Raw genomic sequence first — 23,266 nt, 5'->3', positions numbered from 1 at the left:
ATGATAATAATTCTTTTAATTTTTATACAGTGCACACAGATTACGCAGCGCTGCACAGAGTTTGCCAAATGGGGCTCACAATCTAATCAACCCACCAGTATGTTTTGGAGTGTGGGAGGAAACCGGAGGACCCAGAGGAAACACATGCAAACACAAAGAGAACCTACAAACTCATTGCAGATGTTGACCCTGGGACTTGAACCCAGGTCCCCAGATATTGGGGCTCATTTACTAAGGGCACTGCGGACCGCACTTTCGTCGGACATCCTGACGATTTCCGTTTTGCGCCACTGGTGCAGGGATTTAAATGGGGTTTTTTGGCGCACGCGATCAGATTTTGGCGCTATCGTGCAGACTTTCATGCGACACAATTGGGGGACGGGCCGCTGGAAGATCCGACGGATTCGGACAAACCGCAGGATTTAACTTTAAAATTATGTCCCAAGCCAAGCACTTACCGTATTTTTCGGACTATAAGGCGCACCATCAATAAATGCCTGCTAAACCGTCTACGTTCATATATAAGGCGCTCCGGATTATAAGGCGCACCGGATTATAGGGATGAATGACCAGCAGGTGGCAGACCTGTGTACAGTTCAAGGCAGCTGTTGTCTGTAAGTACGGTTCATATATAAGGCGCACTGGACTATAAGGCGCTCCTTTGATTTCTGAGAAAATCAAAGGATTTATTGTGCGCCTTATAGTCCGAAAAATACGGTACATGCACCAGGAAGAAGAAGGTGAACTCCGGTGGACCTGAGCGGGGAAGCGACACATGCAGGATATCGGGCGCACAATCTTAGTGAATCGCGGCACACTGCATTGTCAGACAGTCCGGATCGGCGATCGCACGGGGAGCAGGTAAGTAAATGTGCCCTATTATATGACTATTACACAGTTAATATATGACCATTCGATACAGTTCTGATAGTATGACTATTATACACAGTTATTAAATAACAGCTCTATAAACTTAGTATTTATTTTCCCTCTCGTTTCTCTGCACATACGACATAGAACAATCTGCCCTGGATGAGTCTCACAGCTCCTGTCATCTTTGTATTAGCTGTGACATTTACAGGCTCCGGGAGCACACGCCAGCAATAGTCGTCATTTACATATAGACGCTGGCATCCATGATGAGTAATGTTTACTCTGCGCTTTGGTGGCCACATAACTGGGGCCCTATGATAAGTGACTATGCCCCTGACCTAAGGGGCACAGGATACACTATGGGGCTTATTTACTAAGGGTCCGAGGCCGCACTTTCATCGGCTTTTCCGGGATTTGCGCCGCTGTGACAGGTATTTAACTGGGGATTGTGTCTCACGTGATCAGATTGTGGCGCAGCTACACTGACTTTCATGTGACAGAAGTCGGGGGCGTGCTGTCGGATGATCTGACTGATTTGGACTGAGCGCCGTTGCTGCTTACCTGTCCCCGCTCAGGATTCCCATCCTCTGCCCGTGCATGTGCGTCTCCGTCTCCTAGGGCAAGCACCGACTTCAAGAAATTTAAAGGGCCAGCGCAACGCTAATTGGCGCTGGCCATTTCCCTGAAGGCTATATAAATCTGCCTCTCCCTGCACACCCTGTTGGATCTTCGAGCCTTGTGCCTTAGAGAAAGCTGTGTCTCATGCCCTGCGCTATTATTGTGATTTCTCGTTGTGACCCCGGTTCCGTTCCTGACTACGCTCCTCCGCTGCCCGCCTTGACCCATTGCTACGTCCCTGACTCTGATACCGTGCTGCCGGTCCTGACCTCCTGCCTGTCCCCCGACTACGAGATTGCCTGCCGTTCCTGTAGCTCGACCTTGGCTGCCACTGCGGACAAGTCACCGACCTGGTGGTACCACGCCGCAGCAAGACCATTGCTTTGCGTCGGGCTCTGGTGAAAACCGGGTGCCACTTAGACTCCGGTCCCAGGTGTTGGCTTTTGCCATCGTCCGTGGTGGTTCAGAGGATCCACTCATCCTGAATCCTGACATCAGGATTTAACTTTCAAATTGTGTCACAAGATCAAGCACTTACATGCACCAGGAAGAAGAAGGCGACACATGCAGGATATCGGGCACACGATCTTAGTGAATCGCGGCACAGTGTATTATCAGGACAGGTAAGTAAATGTGCCCCTAAAACTCTCGAGGAAAATGAGTAGAGAAGCTTGGACACAGGCTGCCATGTTGTGCCTTTACAGACATGATGGGTCCCCGATACAATCATTGGTAGATGTGACAGATGAGCCGCACCAGAGGAGTTTGTTGGTCGCAGAGGACATTGCAATGAGAACTTCATGGATGTAGATGGACGCAGTTAGAGACTGTGGGACGCTTTGGACTTTTCAATGAAACTTGTGTACAAATTCCAGTTTATGGATGGACATAGGTCCCAGGAGCTGGACTCCTGCTGATAGGATAATTATGTGTTTTCTGATTACCAGCAATACTAATTCATTGTATAATACATGGTGCAGGGCCTGGAGGGAGGAGCCGGACTCATTCTCATTATATTCCTAGAACCTGGAGTCCGGCTCCTCCCTGCACAAGGTAGAATTCAATGAATCATCTCTGACTTGGAGTCTTCCTTTAAAGGTTATTGGAGAGGGGGTAATAATCTTATTGGTAGGTGCCTGATTTCTAGGACGTCCACAGATCACAAGAACAGTTCTAAGCAATCCTCATGCAGCTCCATTCAATACCACAGGACTGTTTGAAACTTCAGAGCACTCTCATGGGTTACGAATGGGAGTGCCAAGCGCTGTGTTCAGCAATTTCGCTACTCCTGTCGTATTAAACGGTGCGGTATGGCGCAGGTTCAACTTGCTGCTCCATCAAGTAGGGAGAACAGGACCCCCATTTTGTGGGTGATATCGGTCACTTCTCGTGAACGGTGAAAGTCCCAACAGTTACAAACCCCTACCTGAGAGTAAAGGATAGCAATTATACTTGACGCTGAGGAGTCCTCTATCAACTCTAAAAGGATTATTTCCATTCTGACAAAAAAAATTAACTGAATAAATCCAGATATTGTTTTATAAGAAAATATGGGAAAACTATAGAATGGATGTTTTATTCTTGTACTGACAGGAGAGCACAAGAGAAGAAACAGCGTCCGTCCATGGCTGCTATATTAGGAGTAGTAGTTGTGGTAGTTGGCGCTTTGAATACTTTGCATTTGTATTTGCTCCACATAAGCTTTTTTTTTATAAAGGTCGGTCTTTCTCTTTGCACCATCTCTATAACCAAAGACCTTTCCTCGCTCCCCTTACCCCTCATTTTGGGCTTTATGTTTGGTCCTTTATTATTATTAATGGCACTTGAGGTTTTTGGCAGTGTTATTACTTTCCTCCATTTGTTGGAGCAACTTTCTGACTGTATACTACCCTTACTTAGGTTGTACAGCTGATATATGACTGAATCATCTAGGATCTGCCCTCCATGGCGGAATCAGCCATGTCCTGGTGCCATGTATGTATGTGGTTTGGGCACTGCATATGTAAGTTACAGCCATGTCCTGGTGCCATGTATGTATGTGGTTTGGGCCGGGCACTACATATGTAAGTTACAGCCATGTCCTGGTCCATGTATGTATCTGGTTTGGGCAGGACACTACATATGTAAGTTACAGCCTTGTCCTGGTGCCATGTATGTATGTGGTTTGGGCCAGGCACTACATATGTAAGTTACAGCCATGTCCTGGTGCCATGTATGTATGTGGTTTGGGCCGGGCAGTACATATGTAAGTTACAGCCATGTCCTGGTGCCATTTATGTATGTGGTTTGGGCCGGGCAGTACATATGTAAGTTACAGCCATGTCCTGGTGCCATGTATGTATGTGGTTTGGGCCGGGCACTACATATGTAAGTTACAGCCATGTCCTGGTGCCATGTATGTATGTGGTTTGGGCACTACATATGTAAGTTACAGCCATGTCCTGGTGCCATGTATGTATGTGGTTTGGGCACTACATATGTAAGTTACAGCCATGTCCTGGTGCCATGTATGTATGTATGTATGTATGTATGTATGTGGTTTGGGCAGGACACTACATATGTAAGTTGCAGCCATGTCCTGGTGCCATGTATGTATGTGGTTTGGGCACTACATATGTAAGTTACAGCCATGTCCTGGTGCCATGTATGTATGTGGTTTGGGCACTACATATGTAAGTTACAGCCATGTCCTGGTGCCATGTATGTATGTATGTATGTATGTATGTATGTATGTGGTTTGGGCAGGACACTACATATGTAAGTTGCAGCCATGTCCTGGTGCCATGTATGTATGTGGTTTGGGCAGGACACTACATATGTAAGTTACAGCCATGTCCTGGTGCCATGTATGTATGTATGTATGTATGTATGTATGTGGTTTGGGCAGGACACTACATATGTAAGTTGCAGCCATGTCCTGGTGCCATGTATGTATGTATGTATGTGGTTTGGGCAGGACACTACATATGTAAGTTGCAGCCATGGCTGACCCTGGAGTTACAACCATTCACGCCCTTTCTTTGCTTTTTGCTGACCCAGCGTTTTCTCCCAGCAATGTCGGTCTCACCAGTCATCATCATCCTCGGTTATTTAGAGAAATTTCTCATAAAAAAGACCAAAATATTTATAAAAATAAGTTTATTTAAACAGCAGTAAGCGACATTGTAATAAAATATTCCTGGCTCTGACTTTATTCAGCGACTCTCAGGGCAGATCCTGGAGACCACAGAACTTTCCGTAGTCTTCCTCACCGGTCCAATACTGGTCTGAATTGGGAGCTACTGGGCTCTAAGAACCAGAGAAGGCAAAGAAACCTCCAGAATTTCTGTCTCGAGAGGGGAAAATCCCTTACTGACCCCAAACCTTGCAGTTATATTTTTCTCCCTGGATCTGTCCTGCTGTATATACATTTAATGTATAGAGTTACAATGTAAATGTCTAATACTGGGATCGGTTAGAAGGTCCTGCAACAAAAGAGGTACAGAAAGCATCATTTACACTATAAAACAGCATGGGGGGCCTCAAAGACCCCTTAGGTGTGGAGATACAGAAGACAAACAAACAGCACGGGGGGTGGACCCCTCTAGTACAGGACACACAGAATCCACATAGGAGGCCACATAGACATCTTAGAGGGGGAGATGGACAAACAGAATAGGAGGGGGTTTCCAAAGACCCCATAGTATAAGAGGTGGGGGCCTACACAGATCACTGTGGGTAGGAGTCTTTCATACAGGAGACAGACATAAAGAATAGGGGAGGGCTGTTTACAATGAAGCGAGAACTCACTTTTATGGACTTGTCCTCTTCATGATGTCTTACCCCTGTTACCCCCTCTATTCTACCCCCTCACCCCCATGGAGATTATTATTTTATTTTTGCTTCTTGCTAGACCATTGGCATAAACCAGTGAGAGTAATAGAAGCCATTAGACGCTGCCATATACATGTCCCAGTGATGACCTGGCCCGTGAATGCCATAATGACCAGATTAAAGGACATCCACCATCAAAATCATACCAGAGACACTTATTTATAGATCCAGGCACCGAGACGGTGGTAATCTTCTTATATTTGTTATCCATGGCCTCCTTCCTTCTAAAATCAACTTTGAAAATTATGATAATGAGCCAGAAGGACATTACCCATCCATGCTTTAGCTTCACAGGCTGCCACACTATGCAGGAGCACTTCCCATTGTGTGAGATTGCATCAGGTAGAGGGAGGGGGGAGACAGTCTAACAGCTGGTGAAGCTACAACACAGAGGGGCTCTGATAACACCCCCAGAGCCCTTTAGGTTCATTAGCATAATTGTAAACGTTGATTTGAGCTGTACCAGGTCTGGGGCTACAATTTGGGCAATGGGAGACCCAAATCTACATTGATAAGGCGAGGCCGGTGACGGAGGATGCTGCTCTGTCGTCTAAGTAATCTGATCTATAAACTGGGTGTTTCTTTTTAAAATATGTCCCCCTGGTTATTATATAGATGATTCGGCTGGTTGGGTGGCATCCAGGGGCTGAGGGCCCACTCTGCCTCGGGAGCCCACAGGGGCATTTACTTGCTCCATTATTGGCATAGGATCTACTGAGTGTAGATTCATAACCACATCCCATGTTGCAGATTAGTCGGTGTAGTAAGGGGCGGTTTAGACTTTCCTGTCCTTTTATTGGCTTCATTATATCCAAATAACTCGTTAACAAAACAAACAAGTCATTGAGCCGAGGAGGAGCAGCAAGAATCACCTACATCAGCCGCTCTGTAATGTAACAGCAGGGGCCACGCACTCCCTTTATCTTTCACAGGATCTGCATGGGGCTACCCAAAATTATTTACACAAGTCTATATGGAGATGTCCCATCTACCTGGACCCAGGGCCATCACTATCTATGATCTAGAAGAAGGGGAATTTGTGTAGTATTACACCTACACCAGACAGTAGGAAGTGGGGGCTAAACTGGGGTGGGTCCTGATGCAAAACTCGGAGGCCCCCTAACTGCTAGTACAACTACTGTGTACGGCCTAGAAATAGGTTGTCTCTACTGGTCCAAGGGTCCTGGGGCAAATATTTAGCTTAGGCACCCCTCCTAATCCTTCTACAGTTTTCTTTCATAGCAGCCACCACTCTGTGTAATAGTACCCACCATGGTGCCCTCAAAGAATATATGTACCCCCAAAGAAATAAAGCCCCCCCCTCTCAATTCCAAACATTATAGTGCCCTTATTAGTGCCCCACCTGTCACCCTTTAATTAATAGTGTCCATTTTGAACCCCTCAAAGGGACAAGAGCCCCCCTAATTAATTAATAGTGTCCATTTTGCGCCCCTAAAAGAGACAAGAGGCCCCCTAATTAATTGTGTCCATTTTGTACCCCTAAAAGTAACAAGAGGCCCTCTTTCATCCCTTATAGTTGTTCCTGCCCTTTGGTGCCTTTATTAGTAATAACAGATGAGTAATGGTGACACTATAAGTAACTGTGTCCCCCATTGTGCCCCTGTAAGTAATATTCAATAATTCAAACCTGTCATCCATCAGATCTATCGGAAGGCTCCAGTGCAATTTTCAGGGCACATCTTTCACCTATCCTTATCACACACAATAGTGCCCAACCCTGTGCTTCACAGAAGTGTCCTTTATGCCCCCACAGCCCAGCCCTGGCATGTGACCCCGGGCTGTATCTTCTACCATCTACCTCCTCCCCCGACTATAGGAGGCTGCTCGTTCCCTGTTAAGACTGATAGGAAGAAGAAGACATGAGATGATAGAGAGATGATACATTATATACAGTCTTCATTTTGTTGTATTTTACCTCCTCTACCCCTGAGATGAGATAATTTTTTGTCGTTTGTACTTTTATTTGTTCTTGTCGTAATGTATGTAATATTTTATTATAAATGCACAGCACCATGGAATGAGGGGTTCAGAAATAAATAAATAATGGTGATAGATAGATAGATAGATAGATAGATAGATAGATAGATATTAGATATGAGATAGATATTAGAAGATACATATATAATAGATAGGAGATAGATATGAGATAGATAGATAGATAGATAGATAGATAGATATGAGATAGATAGATATGAGATAGATAGATAGGAGAAAGATATAGAGAGAGAGATAGATATTAGAAGATACATATATAATACATTGGGCCACATGTATCACTCGTTTTTTCTGTTGTTTTTGCGCCTTTTCATTCAGGCGCACCGTTTTTGCGCCATTTTTGCGATTAAACGCCAAACTAGCCGCGCAGCAAAAATAACCACCTTTCCCTCATCTATCTTACCAATCCAGATGTTTTGCTGCGCCTAATGATATTCATCACTTGCAACGTTTTCATTTAGGCGCAAAAACGGGCGCAAAAACACTCCAGCCCGAAGGTGGCGTTATCTGAGAAGAAAGCACTGAGCCCCTTTGCAGAAGAGCTCATTTCTAGCAGCAGAGCTCAGCCAGACACTGGTACATATAATAGATACATTAGATACATTACAGACACTAGAACATATAATAGATACATTAGATACATTGCAGACAGGAGCTGCAGACTCTATTTACAGTTCATCACCTTCTATTTACAAAACATTCTGCAAAATCCTGAGCTCACAGCAAGAGAGAAGAGAAGTTTGTATAAGTTTGCAGATACTACAGACAAGTGTCCCCCATGTAATTCTGCACAGTATCACCATTGTGTCTGAGGAGGATACTGTGCAGAATTACAGGGGTGCAGCAGGAGACCAGCAATGGGGGATCCCCTCCAGGAGAAGCCACTGCTGAGGAGGTCACTGGGTGCAGGGTGTCACACACCTGGGTGCTGCTGAGGAGGTCACTGGGTGCAGGGTGTCACACACCTGGGTGCTGCTGAGGAGGTCACTGGGTGCTGGGTGTCACACACCTGGGTGCTGCTGTGAGTGTTATCTTCATTCTGGGCTGTGGGAGAAGCAGAGAGGAGCTTGTAGCAGGATCACATGTAACTGCCTGAATCTAACATTGCGCCTAAACTGCGCCTAAACTGTGTTAAAGTAAAGTGATTAATAAGAGGCAGAAAATATACTTATCACAGATGGTTGTAGCTTGTGATAATTCTGGCAAAACAGTGCACCAGAATTTAGGCGCAACTACTACACTTAGGCGCACAAAAGTAAATGTGGCCCATAGATTCTCCCTTTTGTTGTATTTTCCCTTCTTTAGGCCAATGTATTTATGATGATAATAACTAGAATATACCAGTAATTAAGGGACCTGTCACCCTTGACAGTGAATTATCACGTTTCCTTCTTCTCGGCTTCATTATTATATTTTCCTGAGCAGATTATGAAAGCATTTTTTTGTTGAGATATATTGTTGTGAAATCTAATAAATAATATTTCTTCATTCCCTTTCAGATGTTGTGAAAGTTGCAATTTGTATATAAGGGAGACATCTGTATACAATTCCAGGTGTATAATCAGGATTGGGAGTAATAATATCCTCCACGGAAACTGGCAATGTTATCCATAGCGGCCAATCAGATCAATGCTTTTATGTTATCCACAGCAGCCAATCAGATCACTACTTTTATGCTATCCATAGCAGCCAATCAGATTACTGCTTTTATGTTATCCATAGCGGCCAATCAGATTACTGCTTTTATGTTCTCCATAGAAGCGTACCAGATCACTGCTTTTATATCTTGAACTTAAGCTAAAATCCAGTTGCCATAGACACTGACATGTCATGTACATTTCATACAAGCATTGCCCATAGTAACCAGTCACAAGACAGCTTTCATTTTTTGAACCACTCTGTCCTGCTCAGCACAGGTCATTTGAATTTTTTAAGTTTTTTTACATTTTTTTTTTCTTTACTATTTTTCAGACCCCTTAGGGTACTTTAACCTTAGGTTGTCTGATTGATCCTACCATATACTGCCGTACTACAGTTTGGGGAAGGGGATTTTACATATCATTCATTACAATGTGCAAATCGCACATTGTAGTTAGTGGGAAAAAAACAGAAAGCCTCGGATCTTTTTAAGACCCGAGGCTGTCTTGGGAACCGATCGCTGCCCCTGGCGATTGAATCCAAGATGGCGACGTGTGGGCCAGAGGCATTTAAAGGGTTAACACCAGCCATCGGTGCTACCATCGACCACAGGAGTTACCAGTGGGTGTTTGCTTCTATACGCAACAAACACCCACCTTGTATGGAGAGGGCTCAGGCCGCGAGCCTTCTCCATACACCCACAGTCGGCATGTGACTTACTAGTACGTCGCATGTTGGTAAGGGGTTAAGGTTGGAGGCCAAATGACAATTAAATAGGGGGTATTTACTATGGCTTCTGCACCATGGCAGGGGGTGTGGAGGGGCGCTGCCGGCCGGGCCTAGGGCGTTCTTCGCCTCGCTGCAGTTGCATTTATTTCTAGGCCAAGTAGGACCTGATGTAGATAAAAGGCTGCGCAGGCTCCTGGCGGATCCATGAAGAGGCTGACACCCCCAAGGTCACAATGGAGCACATATATACTGTACATGTGACAGTAGTTAGATAGCAGTAAAGGGCAAGAATAGCACACATCAGTGGGTTCACCATCCCAGGCAAGAGTGGCATAGGAATAGGTGCAGCATCCAACAGCATTAGGAAGTGCCAGACTGGTATTCTCTGGGTACAATAAAGGTACAATAAATCTTACTCTGGCACCACAGGTTATACCCCTGGGTCTCCTCCCACCATAAAAATATTTCTCCCAATTTTTTCTCCCTTTTACTATGTTTGCCCCACCCACTGCCACATGGCTTCACCCAACAGAGGGTCTGCGAAATGGTTAGATCACCTGCAATTTCTCACAGGCGGTGAGAGGGACAGCATTCTGGAAAGGACCTGGAGGGGACTTCCTGTCTTCTCAGGCCCAGAACAGACACTGAGCTGTCAGTCAAAATAAGGAAGCTGTCTGCACCCCCCTCCGACATAACCACTCTCATAGCAGTGGTTGGATGGGGCATCCCAAGAACATCCTCATGTCCCTCATGCTGCTGCAATGGGTGTGGTCATGATGGAGGGGGCATGCAACCAGTAATAACTGCACAGCCAAAGAGGTAGGAAACAGGGTGTCCCAGGCTCTCCTGTGTCCTGCTGCTGTTGGGTTTACACAAGGTAAGTACTGTATGTGTGACCCTATTAGGGTCTTGTACTCACCCTAGGAATGTTTCGTAATAGTAGCCAATTGCTTTAAGAAATAGACCCAATAACCTTCAAAGTCTCGGTAGTCTTCTGCTTCACCTTTGGGATCCTGGGCAGGGTTAGAGCTTCCGTCCAGCAGAGGATCCTCTTGAAACACTTGTGGGTCTCCTTGAAGTTCCAAGGCTCCCTACGAAAAGGGGAGACATGTCTATAAGCCTTGCCCATCCCTCTTTATAAGTCTCTCTAGCTCATGCAATGTCTAAGGTAAGTCCTGGTAAGTGGGAGGCTCAATCCATTGCCGTTCCCTTTTGCAAATTAACAGCCACCCATGTCATCGATTGTTTCAACAAAAAGCTTCATCAGTAGGACTCTTTTCTTCAAAATAAGGATGAGATATTAACATTTTCCCTTCCAGTAGTGGCAGCCATTTTAACAAAAAGTGATAACAGGAAGTTCATCCATTTTTGTTATCTTTTTTGAATGATTTTCTCTAAATTATGAAACAATTATGTTTCTATTGTTACTAACATAGTGACCATTCAATGAGAGGCAAATATGGCTGCACTTTCTGTTTTCAAAATGGCCGCCACAACAAAATAGGAATATGACAACATGGGAGAATTTGCATCAACTAATCAAAATGAGTCATGTTAATAAATGGAAAAAAAACTATGACTGATGCCATCGGATGCCAGGTTATATATAGGAATATATAGATGTATGCTGCAGCAACGGCTGGCACAGGCAACACCACCGCAGACCCGGGAGCGCACACATCAGTCTCACATCACTTGTTAATTGCTTAATTATCTTACCGCTCAAGTGTTGAAATAATAATTGAAATGAATGTTCACAATTATTAACCTTTCCATTGCAGCTGATATCAACATCTACCTATGCGTTTCTTCATTAGGGACTTCATTATGGCTCTAAAGGAGGTGGCATATGGTGAGTGTATGGAGTAGATACATGTGGGCGTCCACTCGGGGGGTGATAAGGTAGACCGTGCCATCAATTACTGCAGAGCTGGATCATGTGCATGCCAGTAAAAGCAAACCATGGGAACCTCATCAACGTTACGATGAACAACAAGGCCATGTACGGCACGGTTCTAATAATCCAATATGTCTGCCACATCATTAGGAACCCTCACGGGCAGGGTCCTCCTTCCGCTTGTGCCAGTTAAGTGTAGTTATGTTTCCTTTGTGCTTGATTTTATGAAAGGTATATAGAGAATCATGAAATAAATGCTGCCCTAAAAATAATAATAATCCAAAATAACCAATTCTAGACTTTTTGAATTTACTGGTAGATGGACCAAGAATTCAGATCTGTTTAAAAAAGGGATTTTGACCAATTTTTTTCAGGCAGGTTACGGAGAATACAACCCAAGGTGGGGAGTGTTCAGCTTATCGGACGCACTTACATAAGGGTTTCTACGTCCACTTATTTCCAACCCAATGGGCAGCATAGGAAGATACTACAACTTCAAAGTGCTACTGAATAATCATCTTGGTTGATAAGGAGGGCCTCACAAAATTGCTGTATGGAGCGTGTATTTTATACCCCGTAACAGAAAACACTATACAGAGTCAAGGGAAAATGTTAGACACCATAATATTACTATGCTATCTTTTTACTTGAAAGAATGGCAACCTAACACCAGGGCCTATTGTTCCAGAAATGTTTCATCTTTTGAAGTGGACCTGTCCCAAAAGGAAGCCATTTTGAACCAGATCTAAATTCTTTCTGTAGGATTTTCAATATATCCTGGAGATATGGAATTTTACTATAAAATCCAAAGAGTCACTGAGCTTGGTTTCGCAGTGAATGGACGCCACCTTTGCTATCTCCTGACATGATGGACAATAGAATGAACCAACTTGATATAAACCTCCATAATAGCTCTGCGTTAGAACCCCCAAATTTGGAGTTTTGCAGATGGTACTTACTGTATATCAGTCGTCCATCCATGAAGTGTCCCTCCTTTGGTGCAGAGGTCTAAGCTCAATGTACATCTTGACCAGGCTACAGAAGGAATTTGACATTGGGAGAGAATATATCAAGTTCTGAATAATATAGAGCATAGGAATTTTTGAACAATCTTGCCGGTTTCCCTGTGTGACCTCTGGTAAGTGCCAAACTTTTTGTTGTGGTCCTCCCCATCAACAGACCTCATGGTGAGTGAAGTGGCCAATCTGTGTTGTGGGTTTGCGGATTCGTTCATGAATATTGATTACACACACAACGCCTTTAATGACATATCTATTTTTCCCAAATGTGCCAGAGCCGGCATATTCATGCGCCATTCTACCCTCTCGGTTTTTTGCGGCACACAATTGACTGCCCATTGTTTTGTCTTATTGTGCGATATACTTTCAACAAGCTTTCAGCAGCACTGTTTCAGATTGGTCTTTTCATGTTCGATACAAAGACATGCTGTTGGCCAATTCCATCTTTTCATCGCTGTTCTCCAGGACCAGATCCAAGCTGCTTGTCAGATGTTCATTAACTTCCCTATGGGCTCTTTCCAGCGTGTCTCCTAAGATCATTGTGCCAAGAATTTACGCTTCCTTATCCATGGCTCCTTTTCTCTCCTCCATCAGGGAGACAAATTACTCCCCAAAAGGATCACCAGGGATGATTTAATGAGAATTTCTTTTGGGCTAAGCATGGAAATCTATGTAGTTAACATTCGGTATAGTTAATTGGACTTTTCTTTTTTAACCCCCTTCAAAAAATCTGAAGCTATCCTGTTAATCTCTCATTTGTAATCAATTGTGTTGTCTAAACAAAAGTCTAGGTCGTCTTTTCTTCTTGGCCCAGACAATCTTTTGTTGCCACTAAATGCCTCATTCTCCGGTGATCCTGGTAGTGTAGATGTACTCGATTGTTGACAGTTCATTATTGCCCTTTTGTCCATTTAATCTTTCTTGCTGTGTTTTGCATGTGCATGCCTTAATGAGCTCCGCTGTCAATTAACATGTTTCTGGGAGCAAACCGGTTGCTCAGACATTTCCCAAGTGAGATGCAGAGAAAAGGGCAACAGAATTATTTTCAGGTTCTATGTGCTTGTCCTCCAACACTTCTATACCTGTGTCAAAGGAGGCTTCCCGACTCTTTCACAAGGGCTTTCTCTCTTCCCGATGACTTGGGCCCAGCGCCTTTTATCCCAGTGGCAAAGTCTCATAGCAAACTTGGATCGAAGAGATGGTACAAGACACGATGGACTGGTCTTTGAGCCAAGAGACAACAAAGCTCCCTGCTCTCATATTCATGGAGGGGATCATTGCAATTTCACAAGATAAACGATTAGAAGACCAGAGGCTTGACATCTAAAAGTCTTTAAAGGGCTACTGAAATCTCAGAAGTCAGAAGGATATCTTGTGGCATCTTCAAATTGACAAGTAAAGGTTTCCCAAGTAGAACTTTGAAATCGTTAAAACTTTTTTGGTTGGGAAATCAGTAGTAGTAGCCATATTCATGGGCCATATAAGATTCTGACCCAGGGTGGCACCAGCGATGAGCCGAGTTGAGCCTCTTGCCCCAGGTAAACCACCTGAAGCAAGATGGGAGCAGCATCAGGTGATCAGTCACCTGCTACAAAGCAGAACCTGACACTTCTGTGTTCCTTCACACCAGATGTCAGCATGTGTGTGAGACACTGCATGGAGAACCCACATACTACCTTCAATCTACCTTCAACTTTATAGAATAGAGGCCAGTAATGGAACCTTGGAAAACCTCTTGGGGGCCAGGGCAGAAAAGAAACAAAGCATAGTGCCAGTACTTCCGGTATTTGGCATCCATCCCAAGCTGGAAGTGTTGGATGGTCATGCACAGGCTTTGCCAATCCGTGGCCTTCTAGGGCTATAGGACATCATTTCCTCTGTCATCACAAGTGAATTCCTATGGACCAAGTGAGATACTGGTTGGCCAAAGCAGTTCCCTTGACTCTCGACACTTCTGACCAAACGTAGATGTATAAGACTGGAAATAGCATCGTAACCAAAATGCCAGTTGTAATGAGCTCCCTCCATTATGTCTTCTCTGCCAGTTTTCTACCAGGGAGGGCACATGAATCTCTCCCAATTTTGTGGCTTGCCCAACCTGCACATTATTCTGAACAGGTCAATGTGGAGAGGTGGGCAGGGAGTAGGGCGGATGGAGGGTGGACAGGGGTGTTAACATTTACTATAGTCTTCGCTGGAAAATTGTGTAGGCTTTAGGAAAAAACTCTGCCAGTTCAGACCTACGAGTCTATCGGTCAGAACAGGTGGAGTTTGCGCTCGTATCCATTACGTAAGAGATGGAGCCCCTTGGTGAATAAGTTCACAGGACCTCCAGTGGATAGAATTTTAATACTGGCATTAAAATGACCAGGCTTAATGAATTCCTCCCATTGTTTTTTTTTTACATCCCTTCTTGAAAAACCTCTTTAAACCATGAGCTACAGTGTGTATCCTGCTACACTTCTTTCCACCCCCCAAATAATATCAGGTTCATTTTGCAGGATAACATTTTTTATTAAATTGACTACTTTGAGGGATGGGATACACTTTTTCTTTTCAGTAAGGAGGTTGGATCTGATACTTTAAATCCACATCTAATCGCAGCAGTATATGTCTCCATATTCAAGGACTACTCAACCTATAATACAAGCCGGCATTCACAAATATGCATGCAAACATTTCAGGGCTTAACAACAATTACACTCCATTACTGCTGGAGATGACAACATGTTGTCTGCTCCCTGGTGCGGGGGGGGGGGGGGGGGGGGGAGATTTTTCACCTTTTGCTCTCTATCAATACTAGAGACATAATCACACAAGTGCTCTTTAAGCTGAAGAAATACTCGCGTGTTAATGCCCAGACGTTACCACTCTTATAGTAAATTGTACAATTAGACAGGCAGTTGGTACATTTAAGACAAGAGCATTGTCCTAGTTGCCCTTTCTTGAGATAATCTAAAAGGGGATTGCCCAAAGATTTGTCTATACTTACCACTTGGTTACGAGGAACATAGTATACCAGTCCTCTCAAAATCAGAGTTGACAAAAATTGCTCTAAAGTTTTTGGGCACCTAAAAAGGTTTGGTTCATAAAGTTGTAGATCGTAGAAGGGGATGTCCACCGATCTCAAGAGAAGTCTTCCATTTAGTCTGCCCAATGCCCCATTTAATTAGGACCCCATTCTCATGATATATGGTGGTCCCAGCATTCAGACCACCAGCAATCTATAACTTCATTGGCCAACCCTTTTTAAATGCCTAAACAGATTAGAGCCAAGTTACCAACTTTCCTCATTTTGTTGGGACTGGAGGACTATCCTTAGTGCAAGATGAAGTCATGGCAAAGAAGGAGATAAGCAGCACCCCAAGGGGTCCGACAGCATCTTACGCTCCGTCCCCATTGAGGACACGTTGACATGTGTATGGGGTTGTTGTGAAAAATAGCTGTCGCCCAAGGTATTTTAGGTGTAATGCATCATTAATAGGGTTGTACCCAATTGGATTTTTATCCCCTATCCACAGGATAGAGAACAACATCCAAGGAGAGTCTGACTGCTTGGACCATCACCAATAATAGAAATGGCTCCCACAGATCTTGAGGAGCCTAGTTCTCCCAAATGGATGAAACATCAAGTTGAGCATGCCTCCCTCTGCTCCAGATAATACCATGGGAGTGTTGGAAATTGCAGAGTACAGTCGGCGGCGGTACTCCCATTCACTATCTATATTAGTGTCAGAAATAGTCAGCAATTTCCAACGCTTCGATAGTAGCAGGGCATATTCTCAACCTGCTGTTCCATCTATAAGTAAGAACAGGACCCCCAATCCCTTGGTCAGTGGGTGTCCCAGAAACCTTACTTCCACCAACCAGATTGGTACTTGGTATAATCAAAATACATGGTGGCTTTGAGTATCCAATTGTGTATTCACTTTCTTCCAAATAGTGTCATGTGATTAGAGATCTAGGTTTGGCATCTTCAGTTCGTAAGCTTCACGTAACCTGGACATGTTGCTTAATGGGTGGCAGAGCAGCCAATCGGGCTGCTTTATTTCCCTAGCAACTAAGTTTATCTGTGATTGGCCAGGTGTACCCACCAGTTGTCTACCTGGCCAATCACAGCCATGCCTACTTGTTTGGTGAGGTAAAGCTGCTTGATTGGCTGATCGGCTGAACTACAGAATGGAGGACACTGAACCTAAAGTTTGGCTCCACTCATCTCTACTTATGATGATAAATATAATTTTATATTGATTATTTCTGCCTAGCAGTAATGAGTTAAAGGGGTGTTCTAGAAAAAAACTTTGCGAGCCCATTTTTTGGAAAGCCCACCCAGCAGTAAGAATGGGCATTTACTACTAAGCTGTAGACCCTTCACTAGACCCGTGTTATCCATGTTGTTGGTTCAGATTTGGCTCTAGACAAATTTTTGAAATAATTTGCACTTTTTTATTGATATACAAATGGTCAGAATTAGTCAATGATCTAGTGATGCTTATTGAGCCTCCCTGGTGCTCACTTGATGGTGGAGGGGTAGAACGTCACATGTTGTCAGCATTGCCTCCAGCATCATCGTGGTCAGTGGGTAATGACTGAGAAACCTACAAACTACGTGAATGAAGTGTGTCATTGTAGGTTCATTGACCTAAAGGGTTTATCTGTCACGTAACTGTCATAAGAATAAGTCCAGACAATTAGATAGATCTGACTATAGGTCGTTCAGCTCCTGACACTTGGGACTTCTCTAATAACAGGTCATGCCTGTTGTACCTGATGTGTTCATGGTGGAGCACCGGAAGCATCTGAGCTCTTTCATCCGTCCCATTTACAATCACATTGGAAAGATATCAGACCATATGGTGAGCTTTGGTTGACCATCTACCGTAAATGCTGGCTGATCATCTCAAGATCCTCCACTTCCCCCCAAAAATAAGGCCAGAGTGCTTTAACCATATAATCCCATTATTCTTTGAGAGATATGAGATCCTTATGAGCAACTGTTCAGGCTTATCATGTCACAGGCTATAGCAAATGCACAGACGCGGGACAGGGATGCCTCACACCGGCCTACTCCGCCACCGGGCATGTTCCCCTTCACACCTATTTGCCGTGAAGGTGGCATAAAGGAGATAATAATCACAATGCCTGGTAGTTTGTTCAGGATTTTTTATTATTTCAGGTCTTGATAAATGCCTGTCCCAGAAGTCTGCAGAGGGAAGGGGAAAGGCCAAGAGAGCAGGGTGGGAGGGGAAACAGTGTAGCTGCCTGTGAAGCTTCAGCAAACAGGGGCTCTGGCTACATCCCTAGGAACTCTCAAGGGTCATTAGCATAATTTTAAACATTGATTTTAGAAGGAAGGAGGTCATGGATAACACATATAAGTAGATTACCACAATCACGGTGCCTGGATCTATGAGTAAGTGTCCCTGGTTTATCATGATGGATTTTGATGGTAGATTTCCTTTAAGGCTAAGTTGACACTACTGTTCAAACCTCCGTAATGAATAGGGGTTACAATATCATTTAAAATCCCAACATCATTGTAAATTTTATATCATCCATTATGGTCAGTCAAGCAGGTATCCATATTTTTTTTTCAAACGGAGAAAGAGTGCTGAAACCACTGTAATTTTTTCCATCCCAAAAAACACATGCTTAAAGGATACCTACCTAAACTCAACATATCGAATGCTATAAAATTTACATTTATGTCAATGGGATTTTTAACTGTTATTGGAACCGCTTTTATTGGACGGTAGTGTAAAATGCACCTAGTTCCACTTTCCTAATTAAAGTTACAATTCCCAAACAATCAGTGCAGTTTTGGTACCCCCTATGTTCATTAGGATCTCTACTGCCAGGTGGGCGGTAACAGGAAGTTTTCTCCAGTACAGGAACGCCCACCTGACAGTATAGACACTAATTAGCATAGAACTTGCCAAAACTAACAATACCGATTGCTCGAGAATTCAACTGTGGAGCGCCATCTATTAAAGGATGGGGAAAGTTGTCATCTCTAGTTGGTCGGTAAGATCTTATTTCATTCTTATGACTTTTGGTCTTTGTTGAGGTCGAAAAAGGGAGCAGGCGCGTTGTGCCCTCAGCATGTCCGAACCCCGAAGATGGACAGGAAGTAGAGGATTTAAAATACTAAACATTGGTAAAAAGTTGGGCAACTTTTTGCCTTCTAATACATGATTAAAATGCCTTTTTTACACAGAGTTTGCAGGTAGGAGGTTGTCCAGGCCTTTGGTCACTTCAGAATCTGAACCTTATGGGACACATTTACTAACCCCGTCCTTCGGAGTTCCCCGAAAGTGCATTGTCCAACCATAATGCACTGTGCCGCGTTTCACTAAGATCGTGCGCCCGATTTCCTGCATGTGTCGCTTCCCCGCTCAGGTCCACTGGAGTTCACCTTCTTCTTCCTGGTGCATGTAAGTGCATTGGATTGCGACACAATTTAAAAGTTAAATCCCGCGCTCAGTCCGAAACAGTCGAATCGTCGATGGCCACCCCTGGATTTCTGTGACATAAAGCCAGTGCAGCTGTGCCAAAATCCAATCGCGTGCGACACAATCCCAACACAAACCTATCAAAGCTTCGCAAATCACAAAAACGGCGAACAATCCGACGAAAGTGCGATCCGAGACCCTAAGTAAATAAGTCCCTATATGTGTCTTTTCTTTGGTGACACACATAGATGGCTGATATGGAAATCTCCAGCTGTCTGACACTCGAGCGCACACATGGTGGCCTGTGAGTATGATTGACAGCTGACCGCATGGGGGCAGATAGACGTCACCTGCCAACCACATCCGAGGGCATGTCAACCCAGGATCTGTCCAATCTAGATAAACTTTTATCAAGGGATACATGCTTTGGAGCTATACTGGTGACATTATTGTGTCATTTTCCTGATTATGCCAACAATACAGCAGTTGCTCGCTGTTCTCATTTTCCAAGGACAGAAACCTCCCCCTATCGGAAGCCACCATTTTTATCAATTTTACTATTCATTTTTGACATGCTTTTTTATGAATTCCCTTTGTTTTATGAAGGCAGGACTTATCTGCTGCACTGTTCAGCCTGATCCTCTGTGTTCATGAATCAAATACTTGAATTAAAGTAAAGACTGACACACAAAGGAGAGAGGGCAAATGTAAAAAAATGTATATAATATATATGTATATATAATAGTTTTCCATCTCTTTCAGGATCTCTGTTAGTATTGTCTGTGTAGGTTGATTTGTAAAGCGCTAAGGAATTTGATGCCGCTATATAAATAAAGATTATTATTATTATTATTATTTATTATTATTATTATAGATTTAAATTATTTAGGACATAAATTTTTCCACATTTTCAGTGATACTTTATCTATAGGCTATTATTGGTATTGCAGCTTAAAGGGATTGTCCATAATTTTCTAAAATCCAAAGATGGGTCAGTGGACACATGGCTCTTGCACCGTCCTGCTGTTCTGTATGTGTGGTGGCCACATGCTCTTACTGCAGTTCATTTCCATTTCATATTAAGGGGAACGTATCCTGCAGTAACAGCACATGGCCACTACACAGAGCATGGATCCATCTTCTATAGGCCTCATGCACACAACCGTATGGTTAAAACTGATGCTCTGTTTGCAGCCCATTTTTGCCAGATGGCGCTGCATAACCCCCTCATCTCCTAAGGAGCTGAGCACCCGAGCGGAAAGTCCAAGCAGGAATAGGACCTGAGCGTCCGCTCAGACAAGACCTGTGCAAAATAGAAGGGCCCTGACCCCTTTACTGATGTCTACATGAGGCCCCAGACCACCAAATAAAAATCAACTTTGCAAACAGCACTAAGTAAATGGGTATCCCCACGAAGACAAGATTCTTAAATATACTCAGAATAACAATATAACACATTCTCTACTTCACTGTTATTAACAAAAATAAATGATTTCAGAAATATAATTCCAACCTGTCTCTATCAGTCCTGGTGTACACAATTTTGGTTGTCCCTGGATCCGACTGTAAATCTTATGACTTTGGTCGGATTCTTCTAGTGAATAGCTTCTCTTATCTGCTCGTTGCAGTGCTCTCTGCCTCCTGCCCCTCCCCCCTGCATTACAAGACCAGGTCAGACACAGGCACTTCCTGCCAGCAAGCAGCGTGCAGAGACTTACTCTACAAGCTACAGACAGATAAGGTCTTTATAGCAGTGGAAGGAGGAATATAGCAGAGCTGACTCTGTGTGTGTTATAGGAGAGATAGAGCTGGAGTGTGTCATTGTGTCTTATTTCCATCTAATGGATCACATCATCTCTCATCTCTGATCTGTCATCATCATCTCTCACTTTCTGTGTGTCAGATACTAGTTAATGTTCAGAAGCTAAATAAAAGTGTAAATGAACCTTGTACCCTGATAATCTAAGCCATCACACAGCATCTCACAGCACTAGAGGGATCATGAAGTGTCTGCTCAGAGAGGCCCCGCTCACACTCTGGAATATTACACTTTCCTGTCAAGGGAGTGATAGGACCAAAAACAGCCATAAAACTAACTAAAATTGGAAAGTAAGGGGGTGAGAAATTATCTTGTGTAAACATTATAAGGGGATCAAAATTTGAGAACTTTCATGGGAAAATCCCTTTAAAGCATTCTACATTTTGTTTCTTGCATTAGTGCAAGTGTAGGTCTCCATAGCTACAGACTACAAGAAAACCCTTGTGTAGTCTGTTCCTTTAGTCATAGGTCTGGGCAGCACGGTGGCTCAGTGGTTAGCACTACAGCCTTGCAGTGCTGGGTTCCTGGGTGCAAGTCCCATTCAGGTCAACATCTGCAAAGAGTTTGTATGTTCTCCCCGTGTTTGTGTGGGTTTCCCCTGGGTCCTCTGGTTTCCTCCCACACTCATAAACATACTGTTAGGTTGATTAGATTGTGAGCCCATTAGGACAGGGACTGATTTGGCAAAACTCTGTGCAGCGCTGCAGAATATGTGTGCGCTATAAAAGAATTATTATTATTTATAGGTAATACCCTTTAGTCGGTCCACTCTCCTGTATGCAAGGGGCCTTAGAGTGATACCATTTTCAGAAGGGTACAATATATCTCCTGCTATAAATGATTTAAACAGTTCATTTCTTAAATTCATAATATATTTTGCTGAAGAGGCACATTTGCCAATTTTGGGACCCATATTACACAGTGGGGTGAGTCGCGGGCTATAACTATGCATCCTGTGTTTTAAAAAACTGCTTGAGAGAATGGACTGCATCTCATCGCTGTATTGGGCCACTCCGACCCCAAGATTTTGAGTCTTGGGTCAATCAGATGATTGGCTGAACAATTGGTTGTATGAACATTTGTCCCTAATCATGGTCTATGTAAAGATCTCCATTGATCATGTGTAGGGTTGTGCTGCCAAATATAATAATTAAGAAAATGGGGCGCATTACCCGTCACGTCGCGATCCCCTTCGAGGATTCGGAGCTGCCGTGATTAACTCAGATTGTGCGTCCAATTTCCTGCATGTGTCGCTTCCCTGCTCAGGTCCGCCGGAGTTCACCTTCTTCTTCCCGATGTATGTAAGTGCTGTTCTTGTGACACAATTTGAATTTTAAATTCCACGGTTTGTCCGAATCAGTCGGGTTGTCCGATAGACACGCCCCCCCCATTTGTGTCGCATAAAAACCAATGCGCCACAATCTGATCACGTGCACCAAAAACTCGGGGCAATTCAGCGCAAATCAGAAATAGTCAGGAAACCCGACAGGATCGCGGCCCGCGGATCCTTAGTAAATGTGCCCCTATGTGTCCTTACCATCTGTATGTATCATCTATGGTCACTCCGAATGGGCAGTTCCATGTTCTACTTCATTCGAAAGAGTCTGTACAGATTATACTACGGCATAAACTAAGCATTGTACCTGCAGTTGTATGGAAATCGAATTCCGGTGACTCCCATACGACTCTTATTTAGTCATATTTACAAAGAAGGAGAAGTTTTGGACATTTTGAACAGAAGACACCCAAGTATAGCCAAACGTTTTGGTGCTCGTTTCCAATTTACGGTATATTAAATTTTTTTTTTACATCTCTGAGGAAGTTCTTACCAGACACAAAATTAGAACAAGACCAAGTGGAGCTTGGCCATGTCTAGATGGACCTCAATTTGGGTTTCCTCTAGGCCCTTGGATAGATTAATAGTCTGCATTTCTTGAGGTGAGGTCACACCAGGACCAAGGGTGGGTTAAGACCTCCATGAGGCCTGAGCTGTATGACTATTATAGCCCCTACAAGTCTGGGATCACTTCCTACATCTGGTACTAGAATCAGCCTTTTGGGGAATGGATGATGTGTCCCTTCTGCCTGTTTGAGGACATTTGAAGGACCTTCTAAAGTTCTGAAATGGCTCTTACATACATGTGTATTAAGAGCAGGAACACTTATGAGAATTTCATAGGTGAATGCCCTTGTTAGTATAAAATTTAGTGGGTTGTTTCTTTGACCATGGGCCCTGTTGAAGGCTTGGGCCCCGGGCTACTGCCCCAATCGCCTAAACCAGTGGTGGCGAACCTATGGCACTGGTGCCAGAGGTGGCACTCGGAGCCCTCTC

Source organism: Engystomops pustulosus, chromosome 10, assembly GCF_040894005.1.
Source record: "Engystomops pustulosus chromosome 10, aEngPut4.maternal, whole genome shotgun sequence".
In the NCBI taxonomy this organism is placed as follows: domain Eukaryota; kingdom Metazoa; phylum Chordata; class Amphibia; order Anura; family Leptodactylidae; genus Engystomops; species Engystomops pustulosus.
This window is presented reverse-complemented; position numbering follows the sequence as displayed.